The 22697-nt window shown below is 38.7% G+C and overlaps 1 long non-coding RNA gene across 1 annotated transcript in view; it reads left to right on the top strand.

Annotated features, from left to right (window-relative positions):
* The window catches only part of LOC124869058, a 56632-nt gene that overhangs the window by 14240 nt on the left and 19695 nt on the right, over positions 1 to 22697 (top strand). Inside the window, exon 2 of the long non-coding RNA XR_007038470.1 lies at positions 2466 to 2558. This is a non-coding gene — a long non-coding RNA (uncharacterized LOC124869058). The remainder of the gene's footprint in view (positions 1 to 2465; positions 2559 to 22697) is intronic.

The following is a 22697-nucleotide window of genomic DNA, read 5'->3' as shown; positions in this document are numbered from 1 at the left end:
TTTGCAGCACTAATCTGAAGGTAAACAGTTTGCGTGCAGGGTGTGTGGGATCTGCAAAGATGTTAGCTGCCCTTTTCCTGACCCTAAACCTGTACAAGCTGGAGGGAAAGCTTTGGATGAGCCAAACCACACAGAGATGAATGAACACAGGACAGAATGAATGATGACAGTGAAAGAGATGAACACCACATCCTGTGGAAGGTTGAATTTCTTGAGTTGCCACATGAAGGACAGTGTCTGCTAGACCTTCTTCTTGAGAAAGGGTGGTTCCTAGGAACCGGGAGTTATCCACAGTAGACACAGTGTTGTTGAGAACGGGGAGGGTTGGCGGTGTGGGAGATGTTCTCCAGAAGTCCACCATCATATCCACTGTCTTGAGCGGGTTAAGCTCCAGGTGGTTCTGACCGTACCAGTGGACCAGCTGATCCACCTCCTGTCGGTATGCAGACTTGTCATTGTCCTGGATCAGACCAATGATAGTGGTGTCATCTGTGAACTTCAGAAGTTTAACAAACAAGATCCTGGCATATGTCCACGGGTGGTCAAATTGGTGCAGGATGAAGTGTAGTCACAAGTTCACTGCATCATCTGTGGACCTGTTTACCTAGTAAACAAACTGAATGGGGTCCAGCAGGGAGGCTTTGATGTCCTTCAGATTCTTTAACAATAGTCAAAGGATTTCATGACCAGCGTGACAGATCTAGAGTCATTTAATCCCATCATGGTGTGTTTTTTTGTTACCGGGAAAAGTTGAAGAATTGGAGGTAGTCCTCTTTCTTCATTAGTCTTCAAACTTTGCGTAATTATGCAGTATTTCCTATGCCCTATATGTCAACCTGCCACATTTCTGGCTTTAGTTGTAAATGTTGTTCATGTAACATAGCTAGGAATACAAGACTCGCTTTACATTGGACAGTGACACTGGTGTTCCAGCAGTCTCTAGTTCAGATCAAGCTTTAGCCTTGGTGGTTCCTGTATTGTTCCTAATCAATTTTCCTTATGTCTGTGAAAGTCTGGGTCAAATGGTTGAAATTTAATCACAATTGTTTGTTCCAATGCAATAATAATGATCCCAAACACACATGGATGGATAACGCAGGCTAATAATAACTTTCTGCCGTGGCCTTTCTAAAGCCTTGACCTCAACCCTATTGAACATTTTTGTACCTGTCTTAAAGCTGCCAATAATGATACCAGAAGCTATTTGATGGCTACAAAAGCATGTGGCCATGTTGGAATTTGTAAGGGACTTTTTTCTATGTTAGTATGGACACATGTATATGTTTAAGCCTGTATGGATTTGAAGTTATGATGTGACATTTGAACAGTTAAATTAAAGTTAAATTATGCAATATACGAGTGGTCACTGATTTCATTCTGCTTTATTTCGCTTTTCATGTTAGTGAAGACAGCAGCAAAATCCTGCAAGCATACCACAAAGCACAAACACAAATTATTAAATGCCGCAGTGTTTGTATAGAATGTTAAAGAACTATTTTCATCCACTTAATCGAGATATTAGAAAAAGAAAAATCAACATGTGGAAAAGTATTTCTCGGATTAGAGCAAAGACACAGAATTGTGGTGTTTATGAAGAAATCTTTGTATATTTGTATATTACTGGCAAATGAAAACCTTAATTACTATGAATAGTTTAACTGTAACTTAGAAATTCACACACATCTTTTTTTTTCATTTTATGTCATAAAACAAATAAGCTAATGACAATAAATGCAAAACCCTAAAGAGAAATCTAGGGAGAAGACATGCAGCATACGTCTCTGGGGTCAGGACTCGAACCCATGACGGCTGTGTTAAGGGCCTAGCCTGCTTATATGGCTCGTGAGCTCTACCACTACATCATGCACCACACGTAAGAAATCAAATTTTGTGTTATTACAACACAAAATAATAATAAAAATGTATCAGTGTACTTCTCCAATGTCTGAAAAAAACATGCAATGGATGATTAAGATGTTAGCGTTGCTTATTTAAAAAACGTCATCAATTTGTTTGCTTTGTTTGTCTCATGTTATTTTTCAGAGCTTATATATTAATTCACAAAATCTTGTTATAATTCCCCCAAGATTTTGTTTACATTTTTTAAACATTTCCAGTAGTGTTGTAAAAGTAAATCTCTTTTGTTGACAACAACAAAAACAAAAAATAGAACAAAAAATGACTTAAATATATTTTGGTATTTGTATTTGTATTTCTTATATAATTTAGTTATTTTTTGCGATATATGGTTATTATTTTTTGTCTGTTGCACAGTTGTGTCAAGGATATTATAAATAAAGTGCTCCCTGGGATTTTTGTGCCACTTAGCAGGTTTTATTTCAGCAACCTGTCAGGGTTTCTTGTTTTTTGTGTTTGCCTGTCATGTATTATTGTTTTTTCTGCACATTCCCTTGTTATGTCCTGAGCCTGATCCTTGAGGTCTTCATCCTCATCCCTGTGACCAGCAGTGCAAATTCAGCGGAACACCGTGAAGGACGTGTCCATTCCTCAAATACGTAACAGGAAAGGAGGATTGTGGCAGACAGCAGATGAAAAAGGTAAACTATTAAAATCAATAAATGAATGACTGAATTAATCAATAACACAATTAATTATTTAATTAGTGAATATGACTTTCATTTGAAATATATTAACAGGAAATGTTACAAAAAACACATAAAAATGAAACTTTCCTATCAATGTGATAAAGAACACAATGTCAATCAGTCTCCATAATTCAGACTATATAGAAATACTTCAAACTCTACTATGTCTCATCTGAAAAGTATGGGGGAAAAATAGGCCCTATAGCATAACTGGAACTATGTCCCAGTTACAGTTCAATTAATGGTACAAATTATATTAATTATATACCCTGCATACTTTGCACCATGACAATTACTGTAATCAAAATTCAGATTCCTCAGCCTGCTCATTGTTATATTTGTTGGGACATCTTACATGGCTTCTCTTTCAATGAGAAAAGCACACTGGACTTGCTCCTTATAACATCTTGCACTTTGGTTTTCCAACCTGCTGCTCCTATGCTAATGAAGTCCTAATATTTCACAATCTATACTCCTTATTACAGTGTTATGTTTTGCTCTTTGTTGTAGAACCTAACATGATTAAAATAACAACAACAATAATAATAATAATAAAAATAATAATAATAACATACATCACGCATAGCCAGCAAGATTTCTTCTCAAACAAGCCACTAATAGGGATTTTATTACCATGTACTATGATTCATGTAGTAGAAACTGCTACAGACACATGTCGAGGATATGAACTTTAAACTGTCTCACTGTCTCTAAAGACAGTGGAACCACACATTTCCAGTTTGGACTGCACAGATTAAGCTTTAGTGTAACTCTGAATTTTGAAATTAATAACAGCGTAAGCAGATACTGCTGGTCCAGAGAAAATAGCTTTGAATTAGTTTAAGGTAGTACTGAGAGTTGTTGCAGATAAATCAAGTACAACCTTAAGTATTCTATTGATAAAGATTGAAAGTCATTGCACAAAAGTGCATGATCCCTCAGATCAGGCAACACATTGGATTTCTGAACTGGACCAAACTAATGGAATGTAAGTGTTGGCTTCGAGCAATCAGTGACACACTGAAACTGTTTTTATCATTTGAAAAATATTTTACATCCCAAGACAGTTGATTCCAAAACAGGAACTTGAAAGGTTTATTTCCTTGGGGCTAGACTATTGTAACACAAACAGAAGCACACACGTCAATCCTGTTATAATGTTTTTTAATTAAATTCAAAAATACTGTATTAATCCCAAAGGGAAATTAAATGTTGTAGCTCATATTATGTAGGTTTCTTAAAAGAGTTGTTGTAGATGCTGATGGCTGTGGGCAGGAAGGATCTCCTGTAGCGCTCCATCTTACAGCAGATCTGAAGAAGCCTGACTGAAGACACTCTGTTGTTGTACAACAATCTCATGAAGAGGATGCTTTTGCACTGGTGCATTTTAGAGTTCAATATAAAATCCAGAATTTGACTTTCAGGGCCCTGCATGGTATAGCTCCTTCCTATATCCCTGAATTATTAAAGTCACACACTCCAAATCGAGTCTTCAGATCCTAAAAAATCTGCCAAGTTAGTAGTTCCAAGAACCATCTATACAACTTGAGGGTATTGTTCTTTCAGACTGTTGCACCTTTTGATGTGGTATTCGGGGTCTGGACTCATTATAAATGAAGCTAAAAACATTCTTGTTCAAATGTACTTTTCCTCAAGACCTTTGTAAAAATGATCATATTTGTTTTTAATTATTTGTATCATTTAATTTGCTCTTCATCTTTTGAATCAAGCCTTGATCTAATCATGTTTTAATGTTTATGATTTCTATGTGAAGCCCCTTGTGGTTGTCTGTAAAAGGTGATACATGAATATATTTGACTTACCTAACAGATTATAGCCTTTCCATTATGAAGTAGGCACTATATAAGAAGATGATAGGGAGACAACCAGCTTTGCAGGATGGCACATGAGCCCCTTTCAGATAACAAATTAGATGTGCTACTGCCTAGGTGTGAATTATGAAATGACCAAGGCAGTATGAGAGCTTGAAAACAACCCACAGCTGTTAAGTCTGAGCTGCTAAGTATTTACAGTAAAAGCTATTTAAAGAAAAACTGGCTTCAGTTTTGCAGTTAAAGTATGTACAAAGGTAGCCTAAAGAGGGAAATGTCTTTACTGTCATAATACTGTATGTCATATAATATAGCTTTTATTTAACTTTTATTTAAAGAAGCTATGTGTATAGAGTTTAATAGGGGTTGTTAGAGTCTTTAAATGTTCCCTAGGAAAAAACAGAGGGCTGGGATTATGAAATCAGAATTCAGGGTGGATTTGACTCAGTGGGGAGAACTGTGGTCCTCCAACGAAAGGTTGATGAATTTGATTACAGCTTGCCCCACTACATGTACATGTGCCCTTGGGCAAGGCACTTAAGCCCAAGTTACTTACAGCTCAACGTGTCAGTATATGAATTTTTGATATTTGGGAGTATGGCTGGGTTACAGTTACCTCTCTGTGAGGGGAGAGATCTAGATTCATGGTAGAAAGCCAGACCGCTCTTGCTCAATCTGAGGTTTAACAAGTAGTCAGAGCCTCCCTTCCAAAACCCTAGAGTAATATGTCCTAAATATGGCTGAGAAGTGTGATCCTCTAATAGTTTTCTATTTTTCTACATGTCCTGTTACAGCATTTCAGGCATATATGGAGGTTGCCGACACATGCCAGGGCAGCTTTGGTGTACAAAAAAATCTATACATGGTATCCTAATTGCTTGATCGGCTTTATCAAATTGGGTTGCAGCTGGCATCAGAGTATGGAAGCAAATCGTTACCATTTTTCAAATGAAAAAGCATTTTCAGAAATGCTTTTTCATTTTAAGAATGTGGCTGCATTGTTTGACTCATAAATTAAATTAATTATCAATAATCCTATTTGCATTTTAATTTTCTTCTTCAAGACTGTTCATTCTTTCACTTAATTAAAATGAAAAAGAAAGAGACATTTGAGATTTATTTTTCAAAATGTACCCCAGCAAATAGATACCAAAATTCAATTTGAAATGTAAAATTTGAAAATGAAAAAGTATTTCCAGAAATGCTTTTTCATTTTAAGAATGTGGCTGCATTATTTGACCAATAAATTCAATTTATCCTATTTGCATTTGCATTTTCTTCTTCACGACTGCACATTTTATGCCATAATCAAAAACAAAACAAATCAGACATAGCTTTTTTGTTTTCGTGGTCTGCCCGAAAGTACTGCCCAGAACTCGAAAACGAAAAAGCATTCCGAGCAGCGGGCGCAGCAGAGTGACGTCAGCAGCCGCAATTCCTCATCTCCCCGGTTAACCGAGCTACCCATCTTGTTCGGTAGGGGGCGCTGTGCACGTCTGCATTGCATTACATTGCAAACGTGCCGAGAAATTGATTGAATTGCAGCAGGGCCGAGCTCAATTTGTGGCAGTGGCAGGCAGAACTGGCAGTTCCGGTGGCAGACTGTGGCAGTTCCTCCACAGCCTGCCACCGGAACTGCCACAGTTTGCCGCAGGGTGGCAGGGGATTCTACGAGGATGCCAGAAGGTGCCAGACCGGCCGTAAAAGCTTGCCAATGCGGTTGCCGCTGTTTTTGTGGAAGCTAATGCTGATTATCGGCAAATGGGATGTCATTGTCGTTATAGCCTGTTACCTTAAAATAATGATTTCATTATTGATTATTATTTAATAAACAGCTTTAGAACCATAACATAAGGTGATTGTATTTACTTGACATGGAAAATAAATAGCACTATGTGTATGTGTGACGTGTTGAAAGGATGACGAAGATTTATTGCACAAACAGCCGGTTTATTATAGAGCACGAGCGGCTATTCTGAATCGTCACTCACAGAAAATTATAAATAAATGCTTAAAAACACTCCGGCTTCCTCCCACAGTCCAAAGATATGCCTGTTAGGTTAATTGGTGACTCTAAATTGCCCTTAGGTGTATGAATGAGTGTGTGCGTGGTTGTTTGTGGGTTGCCCTGCGATGGACTGGTGACCTGTCCAGAGTGTACCCCGCCTCTAGCCAGTAGACTGCTGGAGATAGGCACCAGCTCCCCAGTGACCCACTATGGAGGAACTGGTATAGAAGATGAATGAATATATATCTGTACAGAAATGAATTTTGCGATGAAGTTAATTTAAACACACAAGTTAACAAAACACAGAATCTTACCGTGTACACATTCTGAGGAAATCATTCAGTCTGAACAAGGGAAATATTATTAATGTTACCATGTAAAATTCCCAGTATATCTATTGCAAAGTATTGCAACCCTTTGATTTAAAGGTATATTGCAAGATTAGCATACTGCAATATATATATGTATATATATATATATATATATATATATATATATATATATATATATATATATATATATATATATATATATATATATATATATATATATATATATATATATATATATATATATATATATATATATATGAATAAAGGTCCTGGGTTCAACTCCCGGCCGGGGGTCTTTCTGCATGGAGTTTGCATGTTCTCCCCGTGCATGCATGGGCTCTCACCAGGTACTCAGGCTTCCTCCCACAGTCCCAAATACATGACTATTAGGTTAATTGGTCTCTCTAAATTGCCCTCAGGCATGAATGAGTGTGTGCATGGTTGTTTGCGGTGTGTGTCTTTGTTGCCCTGCGATGGACTGGCGACCTGTCCAGGGTGCAGCCCGCCTCTCGCCCGTAGACTGCTGGAGATAGGCACCAGCTCCCCAGTGACCCACTATGGAGGAACTGGTATAGAAGATGAATGAATATATATATATTTTCTCTGTTGTGTTAGGTATGGGTATTCTGAGAATTTACTAAAAACTGGCTGGAAGTAAATAAATAAGTTAGAAAATAAACTTTAAATGATTATAGAAATGTATATGAGACACCTAGTAAATTGTAAATTTCAATTAATAAATACATTAATTAATAAGTATTACATTTAAAGAGACAATTTGTATTTTACAAATTTGCAAGTGGAAAAAACAACAAAGACAGAAAGAAACCAAATAACATTTTTGACATAATATTGTCAAACCTTAAACTGTAACAATACAGCACTGTTAGCATTGTATTTGTTACATATTAAAACTTAAATGATTACACGTTCTTCTTGGGTGACCCACATGCTTGGCATATAAAGGGGATGGAGATAATAAAACATATATTTTTTGCTTCAATTTATTTTATTTTATGTTGTTATTTTATGCACTTCAGTTTTGTCTTCAGGGAATGCATCTCTGCTGCTCTCTATCTTAAAGCATTGTGTGATGGGTCCATCACCCAACACAATACCCACATACTTTTAACAGCTCTGGCATTCTGTATTGTCATTACAGCTGCTGGCAGCTGTTGCATAACTCACCAGGCTTGAAATTAAGGATTGGTTCCGAGCATGCTTCTGTCTATACTTCAAATCTTACTGCAAGTGCCTTAACATTAAGGTGTTGAGTTCTGCTGCATAGTAGCCTGTGTGTTGTTTCGGTAATGTGTGCTGCTTTATTTTCCAACTATTCGCAGTCCTTGCACTGGAAAAGAGCACTGCTCCACCCTGTCAACTTCTTAACTGTCATCATAGGATGCAGAAAAAAAGGTGGTAAACAACTCAGTAGATGCAGCATGTATGTTGTAGCAAAAGAAAGAAATATTGGCAAATGGCCATAAGAGCACAACAGGGTTCATCGCACGCCTGGCATGGTTCCATCCTTGCGCACCAGGTGCGATTTTGTTGATTGACACTTTCTGTTTGGTGTATTATTCAATTCAATTCAATTCAAAAATACTTTATTAATCCCAAAGGGAAATTAAATATTGTTGTAGCTCATATTATGAAGGTTTCTTCAAAGAGTCGTTGTAGATGCTGATGGCTGTGGGTAGGAAGGATCTCCTGTAGCGCTCCGTCTTACAGCAGATCTGAAGAAGCCTCTGACTGAAGACACTCTGTTGTTGTAGGACAGTCTGATGAAGAGGATGCTCAGGGTTCTCCATAATGTTCTTCATTTTATGAAGAATCCGTCTTTCCACAATGATCTCCAGAGGTTCCAGAGGAGTCTCCAGAACAGAGCCAGCCTTCTTTATCAGCTTGTTGAGCTTTTTTAAGTCCCTGGTTCTGATGCTGCTTCCCCAGCAGATGATGACAGAATAGATCACACTCTCCACAACAGACTTATAGAAGATATGCAGCATCTTGCTGTAAACACCAAAGGACCTAAGCTTCCTCAAGAAGTACAGTCTACTCTGTCCCTTCTTGCAGATGGCTTCACAGTTGCATCTCCACTCTAGTCTGTTGTCCAGGTGAACACCGAGGTATTTATACTCCTCCACCACCTCCACTTCTTCTCCCATGATAGAAATAGTTTTTGACATATTCCTGTTTCTCTTAAAATCTACAATCATCTCCTTTGTTTTAGTCACGTTCAAAATTAGATGATTGTTTCCACACCATGCCACAAAGCGGTCCACCACCTTCCTGTACTCAGCTTCTTGTCCAAGTCTTATATCAAGTCTTATTATTATATAAGAACTTATTATTATATCAAAACTTAATATTATATCAAGTCTTTTCAAGTCAAAGGGTTCAAGTCGAAGTGAAGTCCCGAGTCATTGCTGTGAAAGTGTAAGTCAAGTCCTAAGTCCTTTTTGATTTTCTCTAGTTAAGTCTAAAGTCATTACATTTGTTACTTGAGTCTGACTCAATTGTAAGTCACATAATTCGAGTCCACACCACTGTCAGTATGGTACGTGACTATGTACTTGTGTGGGGTTGTGTGTATGTTTGTGTTGAATAGGTGTTTGCCCTCTGGAATAGCAAAGATGTTGCAATGGTGATGAGTATCAATGTGTTCTGAGGCTATTTTTATCTTAGACCATCAGTGTATAATTTGTAATTTATTTCAAACTATTTCACAGTTTTCATCTTGCTTGAGGTTAGCTCTAGCTTTTTTAATTCTTTGACAGCTGACCTTTTTGCTGTGGACTTTAATTCTTTCTTATCTCCTTTGTGTGATGTAGATTCTCTGACTGATCATTTTAATGAACATTGTCTCTCTATTTTTGATGGAATCTGCGCAGTTAAAGAGGTCATTACCTGCTCCAAACTCAACACCGTGAGTAAATGATAGTACCTGTAGTTTAAAGCGTACTTGTAGAATACTAGAACGTTTGTGGAAGAAAACTCATTTACAGGTGCTTCTTCTGTGCTTAAAGGATCTTTTATATTCTTCTAATAATATAGTCAAAGAAGAAAGGGCACCCTATTTTTCTAATTTGATTGCTCGGAGCAAAGGTAACTCTAAACTGTTTTTAGCACCGTCAAGGTCATTACTACACCTGCTTCTCCCTCTGTTCCTATGTCTTCTAATGAGGATTGCCAACATTTTCTTTCTAATTTCACAGACAGTTAGTAAGATGAGAAATAATATTTCTCCACCTGCTTGATTAGGAGTGTTTTTCAGAGTATCGGCCCTACTGTACTTAACATAGGAAATGCTTCTTTTACTTCTGGTCTGGTGCCAGTTTGTCTTTGGATCCTTCTCTTTTTAGCAGTTACAAACCCATCTCAAAGCTTCATTTTTTGGCTAAGATTTTAGGGAAGGTTCTGGTCAGGCAGTTAACTGCTGCTCCTGATCAGTTCAGCTTTGTGGACCTTTTTCAGTCAGGTTTTCATAAATCCACTCAACTGAAACTGCTCTTCTTAGAGTCTAATGATGTTTTGATGCAAGTGATGCAGGTAAACATTCTGGGCTGCCTATCTTAGATCTGACTTCAGCTTTTGACTATCCAACCCTGCTAAATTGGCTAAGGTGTTGGGCTAAGGTGTTGGGTGTTTCAGGTTCTGCTTTAAAATGGATGTCCTCATACTGGTCTGATCAGCATTTTCGGCTGCATCAATATATCATATTCCTTCCTATCCTGTTCAATTTGGTGTTTTGTTCCACAGGGCTCTGTTTCGGGGACACTGTTGTTTTTGCTTCCTCTGCTCTCTCTCGGTCCTGTCATTTCCTATCATTGATATGCAGATGATATCCAGTTGTACTGAGGTTGCTGTGGCTCAGGTGGTAGGACTTTGTCCTGTAACCAGTGGGTTGCCAGTTCGAACCTCTGTCTGTCTCAGTCGTTATGTCCTTAGGCAAGACACTTTACACGACTTGCCTGCTGATGGTGGTCAGAGGGCTTGGTGACGCCTGTGTATGGCAGCCCTGCTTCTGTCAGTCCATCCCAGGGCAGCTGAGGCTACAATGTAGCCACTGAATGTGTGTATGAATGGGTGAATGACTGACTGTAGTATAAAGCAATTGGGGTCTCTGGGGACTTGATAAAGCGCTATACAAGTGCAGGCCATTTACCACTGTATATTTTTTTTCTTTCAAATGAAGTTTCGAAACTGAACATTGTATTAAATCCTGAAGTAAATTCAAAGCTGGATGAGTGGTCTACGTCAATTAAATCAAGAAAAAACTGAAGGAATCACTTTTGCACCAGAAAAAATAACTAGAACGATAAAGCAGATCCTTGGGCCTCTTGGTTATTTGGTTAAATCTTCTGTTAGAAATCTTGGGATAACCTTTGACTCAGGCTTTACATATGAAAATCATGTCAGATCTCTGGTTTGATCCGGTTTTTTACCATTTGCGAAACATTGCCAAACCTAGCTCTGCTGTTTCTTGTCCTGAGATGGAAATCTTAATTCATGCTCATCTTGTTTTGATTATTGCAATGCACTCTACATATGTCTTACCAAAACCTCCCTAGACTGGTTGCAGTCTGTTCAAAATGCTGTTTGTAGGCTTCTGACTAGATCTTTGAGCTTGAATTTTGTCATGTCAGTCCACTGCCAATACAAGTCTATTGGCTCGTGGTTCATTATCGAGTGCATTTCAAGATCCTAGTTTTGACTTGGAGAGTGCTGCATGGATAGACCTCTGATCTCTGATCTAATACATCTCTTCACTCCTACTAGGGTCCTGAGGTCCCGTGAACAAGAGCTGCTGATTGTCCCCTCATACAGAATTAAAACTAAAGGAGGCCGAATGTTTTCTTTTGTGGGTCCAAGACTCGGACACTCCCTTCTTCTGACTTAAAGGGTGCTATATAAATAACGTTTTACTTACTTATTCAGAGTAGAAACCTTGTAGCCTAGTAGTGTCCAAAACTAGCAAGGGCCAGGTAGCTTCAGACCCCGGAGGCCCCAACAGCCCCAGGCAGACAGACACCAGAGTAACCATGCATCTTACCACACAATGTACCATGCCTTGTGTCTCATTCTGTTTCTCTCACTCTACGTCAGAATGACATTAAGCAGAAGCCTGACATTCCAGTCCTTGCAGGACAACGGCCTGCGACTTTTAGATGCTTCCCTGGTTCAATATCAAATGAAGTCCTGAATCAAATGGCTGAATTACCTTAAATGCATGTCATCAAGTTCTACAAAGTCCTGCTAATGACCTAATTATTTGATTCAGGTGTGCTGAAGCATAGCCACATGTAAAAGCTGCAGGACACCAGTACCTGAAGACTGGAGTTTGAGACCCCTGACTTAGAGGATTATTTATTGCTAGCATGATACTACCTCTATGATGGGGTCATGGCTTAGGCATGATGACAGAGTAGCCACTCCTACTTTATATTTTGAGGACATTGTAAAGCTGCCACTGCCATACTCACCACCCACTTCCTAAATACAGTGCCACTATGATGACAAACCACAGCCTTGCCACTGTAGCTTTGTGCAGACTCAAACCCTGGAGGAACTCTCATATTCTGCCACATGCAATGGGGAGACCTTGCCAAAACCCTACAAAGATCATCCACACTCTGTTTGAATTTTGTTTCTAATGACAAACCAAGGTCTTCGAAGGTGAAGGGCTTTTTGAAGCAAAGGCGGATGTGTAAATCAAGTTTCTGTAGGTTACAGAAAATGTAGGAGTTAGGCAGGAACTGGTCATTTTCAGGGTTATAAGTCTGATCGGGAATGCATGCACAACAACACAGATGGCAGAGGTCTTTCTGCATGGATTTTCCCAGTTCATTCAGTATGAAGCTTCTCTCGTCATAATTGTGTACTGGCATACATTCCAATTGATACCAGGTGTTTATGACTAGAGAAAGATGTGGGAGAATGAAAGAGTCTTCTTTCTTGCTTGCTTGTTAATTGTAATTTTTATTCATTTACCTTACCAATGTTTGAATTCAACTTCACATTTTCCCTGGAGGAGGATCATTTACATTACTCTGAATTATGCAACAAATGGCTGGTGTGGGCAGGAATCACTGCTCATTTATTGGCACTGCAGAGTTTCCCTTGACAACGGTTTTATTACATATTACATACTGCTGGTAATGAAATGGGCTGTCTGATAACAATGTGCTTGAATGTTATAGTGGGTGAGGAGGACATAAACATTCATTTTGTTGCTATTTTAATCCTCATTCCCAATTATACTTTTTGTCTGAAAAGGATTTTTCTGTAAAAGAAAGAGTTCCCATCTGTATGTCTCATCATGTTTTTGAAACATGCACCAGAGATGGCCCCAAATCTCAAATAAGAAGACAGCTAACAGCTAATAGTTTATTCCTCTGAGCGAGTGTTAGGACATCAGGTTATAAGCTTGGTTTTAGTTAACAAGGGAGTAGGAGGGTGTCATGACTTCAATATCCTTCATTCTCCAAGGGTCTGACTTTGCCTTCACTTAATTTCCCTATCATTCTGTATTTCTTGCCAAAATCAATATGCTTCTTTTAAAAATTTGTACAGTTCTGGAAGGAAACCAGCTCATATTACTGTACTGTGGCCATTGCTGGTGTTATTGGCCAACCAGAAGACAAAATAAAAACATAATCAGCATTGTTTATTTAGTCATTTGAACCTTCACTACATGTTTTTACTAAACTACTGGGTAGGTTTGACTTTTGTCTATCTGTCCGTCTGTCCGTCCATCCATCAATCCTCCACGGAAGTACAAAATGTCATATTGCAAGACAAACAGACTGAAAAAACTCCTTTATCCTGCTGATATTAACTTGGTCAATTCCAGGTACACATTTTAAAGACTAATATTTTTTATCTGTGTGTGTGTGTGTGTGTGTGTGTCTGTGTGTGTGGCTGTTTTTTATGTTTTCACTGCTGTCTGCACTACAAATTGCCCCTTGCGGATAATAAAGTCTACTTGACTTGACTTAAGACTCGCAATAATGCTGACCAATATTCAGGTCAATTACAGTACAAAACCTTTCATGGCATTGCAGGTTTAGGCTGCAGGTGGCTCAGACCTGTAACCAATCTGTCAGCAACATACACATAGACAATAGTTTCCTCATTACTTGCAGGAATAGCATCCAATGGACTGTTTTGGTACTAAATATATTTTTTATCAATCACCATTGTTAGGTCAATGGGTCAACACAGCAAAAAACCTCTACAATTAATGGTTTATATACATATCACACATCATAAAGAGTATTATATTCCTTTTATGTGGTAAGATGTTTTGGGGGGTTCTAGCGCTGAGGGCCAAATGATAAGAAGACTGGCAAATCCAAAAATTGCTGCCCCATTTTGCTACATTATTAGGTGGCGATGGCTAAATGTTTATATTTATATATACACAAATATTTCAGCATTTGGCATCTGTATTAAAATTATTTCTCAGCATTGCATTAGAAATAGAAGCCATTACTATTTTTTGTAGGCTATTTCCCCATCTATTGCGTCCTACATATGGTATTACTCTTGTTTTATATTATATCAGGACATAATAAAAGTTGTCCTTACGTGTGAAAACACAACACAGATTCCATAGTGTTTTTAAGTGAACAAAAGTGTGGAAAACTAGGCACAATACATGATTTAACAGCTTGTAGAAGCATTGTTAATGAGAATAAGTTATAGCCATTTCCTTTTAGATGTTAACAGTCTCTCACATTTTAAGGAAAAATTGGTCCACTTTTATTTCCAACATTGCATTAATGGGTGAATTAAATTCAGGTGTACTTTCTTTATCCTATTTCTTTATCTCAGCTTTTTTTATTCTTTATGAAACCAAATTATTGAGGTGAGAACTACCTTCTGTAATTTTGTTTTGTGTATTCACCACTTAGTAGAGACATCCACAGGTTGGTGGAGTGTGCAGAAGTGACACTCCTGTCAGTAGAATATTTTTTCTTTCTGTCTTGTTTCATGTTTAGTTTTAAAGTTTATACAGACAGACCATACAATGTGCATATATCACAGCCCGCTGTGCCCAAATTTAATGAACCTGAGCCATCCTGTTGTTATTCCCGATCCCACCTGAGGAGAAGCATGTCACCCAACAGATAACAGTGAAAATCTAATTGACAGTATAGGTACAACAAACTGTATACTTATCGCAGATTGAAATACGATGCTCTTTGCAGCTTACGTGTCTCAAAGCTGATAATTTCAGGATGTCACAATGTCACTACTCAGCTGCACAACTCTATTTTCTTTTATTAATGAAGAAGTCCAATCACCATAAATGATGCACTGATTTTAATTGGACGGTAGTTGCAATTCCCATAGTTCCCATAGTTGCTCCCAGAAGTGGGTGCTAGGTGTGGTAGTTGCTGGGAGCTCAGAACAGAGCCTGCCTGCCGACAGACCGCATCTAATGTGTCGTCTGTGCTTTTTCCTGCAAAATACAGGTTAGTAGCATGGGTATGTTGGACCCAAATCACTCCTAAGGGATGAAGAACGCCTTTAGTTCTGAATGTGCTTACTTCTATTCCTGAAGATAAGTTGTTAAATTAGAAAAGGAGACTTATTGTGTCCTGTATTGTGATTTAGTGTGTATTGGTAAAGAGCAGACCTCAGCATGTTTCATTTAGTTTAAATATGGCTCCACAACGTGTTACTTTTAGAATATTTGATTTAATGTGACTATCATAATACAGGCAAGAGTCTAGGAGTTTTTGGATAATATTGAGTTCATATTTTTATGTATTGTAGCTGTTAATGTGTTTGCTGTAAATAGATGGTTGATATGTTGTTAAGAGTTGTTCAGTAATTGGTTTAGAGGAGCAGGTAAATCCTAGCACTGAATGTGATGCATTTAAGGAGGAGCGGCAAATGTAAAGGAAGTGGACTGGCAGTACTTGTGAACAACAGATGGTGTAATCCAGGACATATTACTGTGAAGTGTCACCTCTGCAGTCCAGATATTAAACTGTTGGCAGTAAGTTTTCGTCCATATTATTTACCCAGAGAGTTCCCCAGTGTTATTTTGACAACAGTTTACGTTCCACCTTCCGCTGTTGCCGACACTGCATGTGATGCCATCAGCTCAGTTGTTGCTAAGCTACAGACACAAAACCCCAATGCTTTTGTGGCAATTTCTGGTGATTTTAACCATGCTTCACTCTCTGCTACACTTCCAACGTTTCAACAGTTTGTCAGCTGCTCTACCAGAGAAAACAAAACATTGGATTTGTTTTATGCAAATGTCAAGGACTCATACATCTCTACAGCAAGACCTCCTCTAGGCAAATCAGATCACAATCTTGTTTTTCTCTGCTCGAAATATAAGCCCCTTGTTCAGAGGCAACCTGTAATAAAGAGGACTGTGAGAAAATGGTCACAGGAAGCTGAAGAAGCTCTGCAAGGTTGTTTTGAGGCTACAGACTGGGACGCACTGTGCCAGCCACATGGAGAGGACATCAATGCCATGACTGAGTGTGTAATCGACTATATAAACTTCTGTGTGGATAACATCATCACCCACCAGAACCGTGTGATGCTTCCCCAAAAACAAACCTTGGATCACCAGTGACCTGAAGGACCTGCTTAACAAGAAAAAAAAGAGCCTTATTATTGAGAAGTATACAGAAGCAACTTAAAGTCAAAATAAGAGACAGCAAGGAGGTTTACAAGAAGAAGCTGGAGAGCAAGCTCCAGCAAAACAATATCAGAGATGTGTGGACAGGGATGAAGAAGATCACAGGCTTCAAGCAGATGGATGATCAGACCGATGGAGGTCTGGACAGAGCCAATGAACTGTACACATTCTTCAATAGGTTCAGTTCAGAAACAAGCTTCGCATCCTCCTCTCCTGCTCACAGGCAAACAGACTTTCCACCCTCCTTTGACCCACAGCTGTCCAGTAACACCTCACATTTTTTATCTTCCACCTCAGCCCTAGACCCTTCTGCTTCTACATGTTTGCCTTCAACCATATCAGAAGATGCTGATACTTCCTTTGCTTCCCCCTTCCCTTGTGTCTCAAGAAGTCAGGTGAAGAGACAACTGGAGAGACTGAATAGGAATAAGGCTGCAGGTCCAGATCATGTCAGCCCTAGAGTCCTGAAGGGCTGTGCAGAGCAGCTCTGTGGGATTTTGCAGCACCTCTTCAACCTTAGCCTGGCCCAGAAGAAGGTTCCGGTGTTGTGGAAGACCTCCTATCTTGTTCCGGTACCAAAGAAAACTCACCCATCAGTCCTCAATGACTATAGACCTGTTGCCCTGACATCTCACATCATGAAGGTCCTAGAGAGACTCCTGTTGGCCCACCTGAGTAAGCAAACAGTAAACCATCAGGACCCCCTTCAGTTTGCTTATTGCTGTGGAGTTGGAGTTGAAGATGCCATCATACACCTGCTTCAACAAACCCACTGTCATCTGGACAAAGTCAGCAGCACTGTGAGGATCATGTTCTTCGATTTCTCCAGTGCATTTAATACAATTCAACCTGATTTGCTTTGTCAGAAACTCCAGGTGGAGGCCTCAACAATCTCCTGGATCAAAGACTACCTGACAAACAGACCACAGTTTGTGAGACTGAAGGGTTGTGAGTCTAACCAGGTAGTCAGCAGCACAGGAGCACCACAGGGGACTGTACTCTCACCATTCCTTTTCACTCTGTACACCTCAGACTTCCAGTACAAGACAGACTCCTGTCACCTGCAGAAATACTCGAATGATTCTGCAGTCGTGGGGTGGATCAGAGATGGACAAGAAGCTGAGTACAGGAAGGTGGTGGACCTCTTTGTGGCATGGTGTGGAAATAATCATCTCATTTTGAACGTGACTAAAACAAAGGAGATGATTGTAGATTTTAAGAGAAACAGAAATAAGTCAAAAACTATTTCTATCATGGGAGAAGAAGTGGAGGTGGTGGAGGAGTATAAATACCTCAGTGTTCACCTGGACAACAGACTAGAGTGGAGATGCAACTGTGAAGCCATCTACAAGAAGGGACAGAGCAGACTGTACTTCTTGAGGAAGCTTAGGTCCTTTGGTGTTTGCAGCAAGATGCTGCATATCTTCTATAAGTCTGTTGTGGAAAGTGTGATCTCTTCTGCCATCATCTGCTGGGGAAGCAGCATCAGAGCCAGGGACTTAAAAAAGCTCAACAAGCTGATAAAAAAGGCTGGTTCTGTTTTGGGGACTCCTCTGGAACCTCTGGAGATCATTGTGCAAAGAAGGATTCTTCATAAAATGAAGAACATTATGGAGAACCCTGAACATCCTCTTAATGAGACTGTCCTACAACAACAGAGTGTCTTCAGTCAGAGGCTTCTTCAGATCTGCTGTAAGACGGAGCGCTACAGGAGATCCTTCCTGCCCACAGCCATCAGCATGTACAACGGCTCTTTGAGGAAACCTTCATAATGAGTTACAACAACATTTAATTTCCCTTTGGGATTAATAAAGTATTTTTGAATTGAATTGAACTGAATTATATTTCGTATTTTTAAGTTGTACGTTATTAGAATGAAAGAAACGCTCCAAACTTAAGTGAAAGTAAACTCTAAATGGGACCATATGAATTTCTGTATACAAGAATAAACCAAGAAGTAACTTGGAATTTAGGAAAATGTTCAGAAGTATTAAGTATTGTGAAACTGAAGTAAGATTAAGGTGTATTGTTTATTATTGTGATTTTTCTGGTAATAAATCTGAGCAGAGCCTGCCTGCCGACAGACAGCATCTAACGTGTCTGTGCTTTTTCCTGCAAAATACAGAATACAGGGTATTAGCTTGGCTAAAACACAGATCTCTTTTGAGGCCTGTAACAAATGTGTTCAAATGGAAAAGACAAATGTGAGTTTTCAAAAGGTTTTCTCTTTAAAAACACATTGGTTTGTCTGTCTATTAGCAGAAATAACTCTAAACAATATTTGAGAAATGTTTGCTAACACATTAAACCATGTATTAATTGTTCAAATGTCTATGGTCTGCACTGATTTAAAACATGATTGCAGTCCTTCAATCTTCATTCAGTCATGACTTCACAATTTGATTAAATTTGGTAAAGTACAAATTACAAATAAAGTAAAAAACATTTTTTCATATTTAAAATATTATCTTACATTATTTGAAGTAAAGGAAATATCAGATAATAAAATTGCTATTGCCTGTGTTTCATATTTTAATTGAATTAACTAAGACCGAGAGTATGATAAAAGATAAAACTACAGAGCTAGGTTTGTCCATGCTGACAAGAAGTTTTTATAAAGGTAGAAACACACTTGTGCAAAACATGTAGTGGTAAACATTTCCTATCCAATGTACAGTTGGATATATAAGGTGGACAAACTACAGACACCATGCAGCTGTCCATGTGCTGTTTTACTCCCCACATCTTACTCTTATTTGATCATTTTAGGACTATCTGCAGGGTTAAAAGATGGAACTGTGTTGGGTCATAAAAGACATGAAACCATAGAAGAAAACGTATTAAATAATGTCTAATTTTAATGCCATTTTCCAGTTAGAGCCTAGCTAGAATATTTCTCTATCAAACTTTCAAGGTTATTTTAGTCTTGTTTTTAATTAATATTGATCAGTGACCTTGTTATTTTGGATTCCTCAAAGCAAAAGAGCCTAACTCTGCCCAATCCTAAATCCAATGTTATTCCTAGACCAAACCTTATTTTATAATCATCTATTATTTGATCAAGGAACCAAAACAGCAAATAATTATTTTATTTTGTTAAGACCCCTGTTAGATGTGTGTTACAACCTAGTTGCCATAGTAACATTTAAACAGTAACAGGACAGCTGTGCATAGAGCATTTTATATTGTTTCTATGGTGTCACAAAAACTCCCCTCTGTAGTTCTAGGTATAAAGAGTCTTAACTCTAATATTTTATTTTATAAATATCCCATTATTAGAGAGATGTTCCAAAGAGCCTTTGCAGAATGTTTTGATGTGTGAGTCACTAGGACTTTAAAGAAAGGAATACAAAGCTCACAATGATCAGGGGGTCAAAGTGACTCCTTGAGGTTCTAGTGTCAAATTTCTGGGGAGCATAGACATGGTTAAAAATGCCCTTATAACTTTACATGACCCTGCTCCAGAGAGATAGGCCATCAGTGAAAGGTGTGCAGAGGATAAAGTGATTAAAGCATCAGGATGGCCATGGTAAAGACCTGGGGCCTCACGTACAAAGCGTACTCACGCACAAAAATCTTGCACAATGTTTTATGCACAACTTGGCATGTACAAAAATGAACATTGCATGAAAATGTGCGTAAATCCAAACTTTTGACCTGCGGTGAAAATGTGCGGAAGTCACGCAAACTTTTTCAATCAACAATAATAAACTACAGAGACTCACCTAAATACACTGAAATAGGACTTCATTCAGCTTTATTTAAATGGAGCATCAAACCTGACTTTAATGCTCCATTTAACTCCATTTAACTTTTTCACAAGTTTGAGCTTTTACGGTTTAAACCAGAGCGATGAAACTGAATCACATTTAGCCTCATACAATAATGTAACACACCTCAAAAATGATGGAAACAACCTCAGTCAGATGTAAACTGTGAAACTTCTTCTGCTTTTGTCACCTGTAGATGGAAATGATCAGTCTGTGCTCTGAGGAGCATAAAATGCATGTGAATCATCTAAGGGGCACTTTCATTCTCACTGAGAAGAAGATGGTGTCGGATCAGCAAATTAAGTCCTAACAAGTCAGGTTTGGTGATTCCTAAGGTGGACAACCTGGAGACAATTACACATGTCCATAAATACCTGCATAAAGTTGCGCGTTATTGTGGAACAATGGCAGCTTTGGCTCAGCTGAAGGACATCACCAATGGAAGAAGTCGGAGGGAGCGTTTTTTCTCAGAGATCGTACTGATCTGCTGGCACATGATGATGCATAGCTTAGTAACCATTTTAGATTGCCCATGGCAATTATTTTAGAGCTCTGCACGGAGCTGGCCTCAGTGTTACAGAGGGAAACCAGGAGGAACCGTGTCTCAACATTACCACTTCATGTTCTCAATATGCTGCGGTACTTTCAACTGGAGCTTTTGAAAGGGAGCTGACTGACAGGTCGGGTATTTAACAGTCATCCCTGAGCTGGGCCATGCCAGCCTCATTCACATGTTGCTCTGATATAGAAAGTTCCCCTAAACTGTGGCTCTCATTTGCAGCGAGAAGATGATTTCTGAATTTAATCAGAGCTGTGGACTGCACTGATACTGCTATAAGGACACCAACTCTAAGTGAAGCTGCTTTAGAAATTGAATTTGATAAATGTGCAACCTATTTAAGATTGCTTTATACTATCAAAACAATTATAATAAATCTAATATTAATAGTTGTGCTGGGAAACCTCCGTGCACGATGGCTGGCTTCTAGGTAATTTTCTAGTTTTGTATGTGAAGTCCTAAAGATTTAAAGGACTTTCCAATGTGTGTGTGGTAACAGTCTCAGTGCAGCAGCTAGACAGCGCTGTTTGGTTTAGATTCACACATTGTAGAACTAAACAGGTTCGAACCGACAAACGTTTTATTTTTTGTCTTGTTTGGGTCGTTGATGTCATTTAAGAAGTTGTTGGTTTGCTTTAATTCACTAATTCACTACAAACATCCCCCATGGTTTGTAGACACAGTCTCTCTTCGTGTTTTTCCACCAAAAGGAACTGGCTCTTTGGCTGTCACAGTACCTTTGCCATGGTTATTTGGATAAGTGATGGGTAACTTCCAACTATTTATACTACTTTGCATATGTATTTAGAGGCAGGGACCGGGCGGTCCAAGTGCCACGTGCAGCTAAGTCAAATCCACCGCAAATTAGGATGTCTGAAGGCTACGTATGCGGTGATGTGTCTATGCACAGTTTCGTATATCTGAATTATTTTTGTGCACAGCAAGTTTCAGAATTTCTCCTTACTACAAACTTTTAGTAGGAAAGCTGCATACTCTTTTGTACATGAGGCCACTGGTGTGGAAGTAAGATCTGGGGTTGATTCCAATGGTCAGGTATCATTTGTTGTTTCTAAAGAGTGAAATGATGACCTAAATAAACTTACTGACCATAATTCATTGAACGATGTTTTTACATTATGCCCTGAATGAATTCAGAGCTGACAATGACTGGACTCATTGCAAACAAACTGGGAAAAAGTGGTTTAGCAATGAAGGTTTATTGATTGATCCTATCCAAATATCTGAATTCTGAATATGAATTTATATAAGTACATGAAGTATCTGCCATTGGTCCTTGATAAACCTCATTATAGTAATAATAGCGAAATAAAGAGGAAACTGGCTTCAAAATCCTTTTAAGCATAAACTAAATACACTGCAACGTTCATTAAAAGACCTACCAACACAACTTTCCATTCAATATTACGCCAAAATGAAATCTGAAAATGAAAACTTTTAGTTTACTTTCTTTTTTTTTCCACAAGCATGTGCCCTGCCCTTTAATTTTTGCCCAATGCTTTCCTTAGGTCAGAATTGCACCTTTAAAATTTTAATCCCTCATTTACATAGCTGTTTAGGCCCTTAAAGCAGTTCGGTAAAAGACCTTTGTAATCTCCTTGGATGAGTTTCCACAAACTTTGCACTTCATTACACTCATTCTGGCAGATCCTCGAAAGCACTGTCAGCAAACTGTAATCTTTAGAATACCACAGATCCTCTATGGGGTTTAAGCCTAGGCTTTGGAATGGGGGGGGGGGGTATTTCTGTGACTATAAACAGAAAGAGCAATCTTAAGAAAAACTCTTATGTGAGGTACCATTGCTGGCAACAGGGTTATCATGAGCCGCTCCCCTGTGCTGTGTGCTGTCAGGCTTTCTCCCCTGCTCTGACTGCTCCACCTCTCTCATAGAATCGTAG

This window comes from Girardinichthys multiradiatus, chromosome 5 (assembly GCF_021462225.1).
Source record: "Girardinichthys multiradiatus isolate DD_20200921_A chromosome 5, DD_fGirMul_XY1, whole genome shotgun sequence".
Taxonomy (NCBI): Eukaryota; Metazoa; Chordata; class Actinopteri; order Cyprinodontiformes; family Goodeidae; genus Girardinichthys; species Girardinichthys multiradiatus.
The sequence above is the reverse complement of the archived record's forward strand: the minus strand, read 5'-3'. Positions and strand labels throughout refer to the sequence as shown.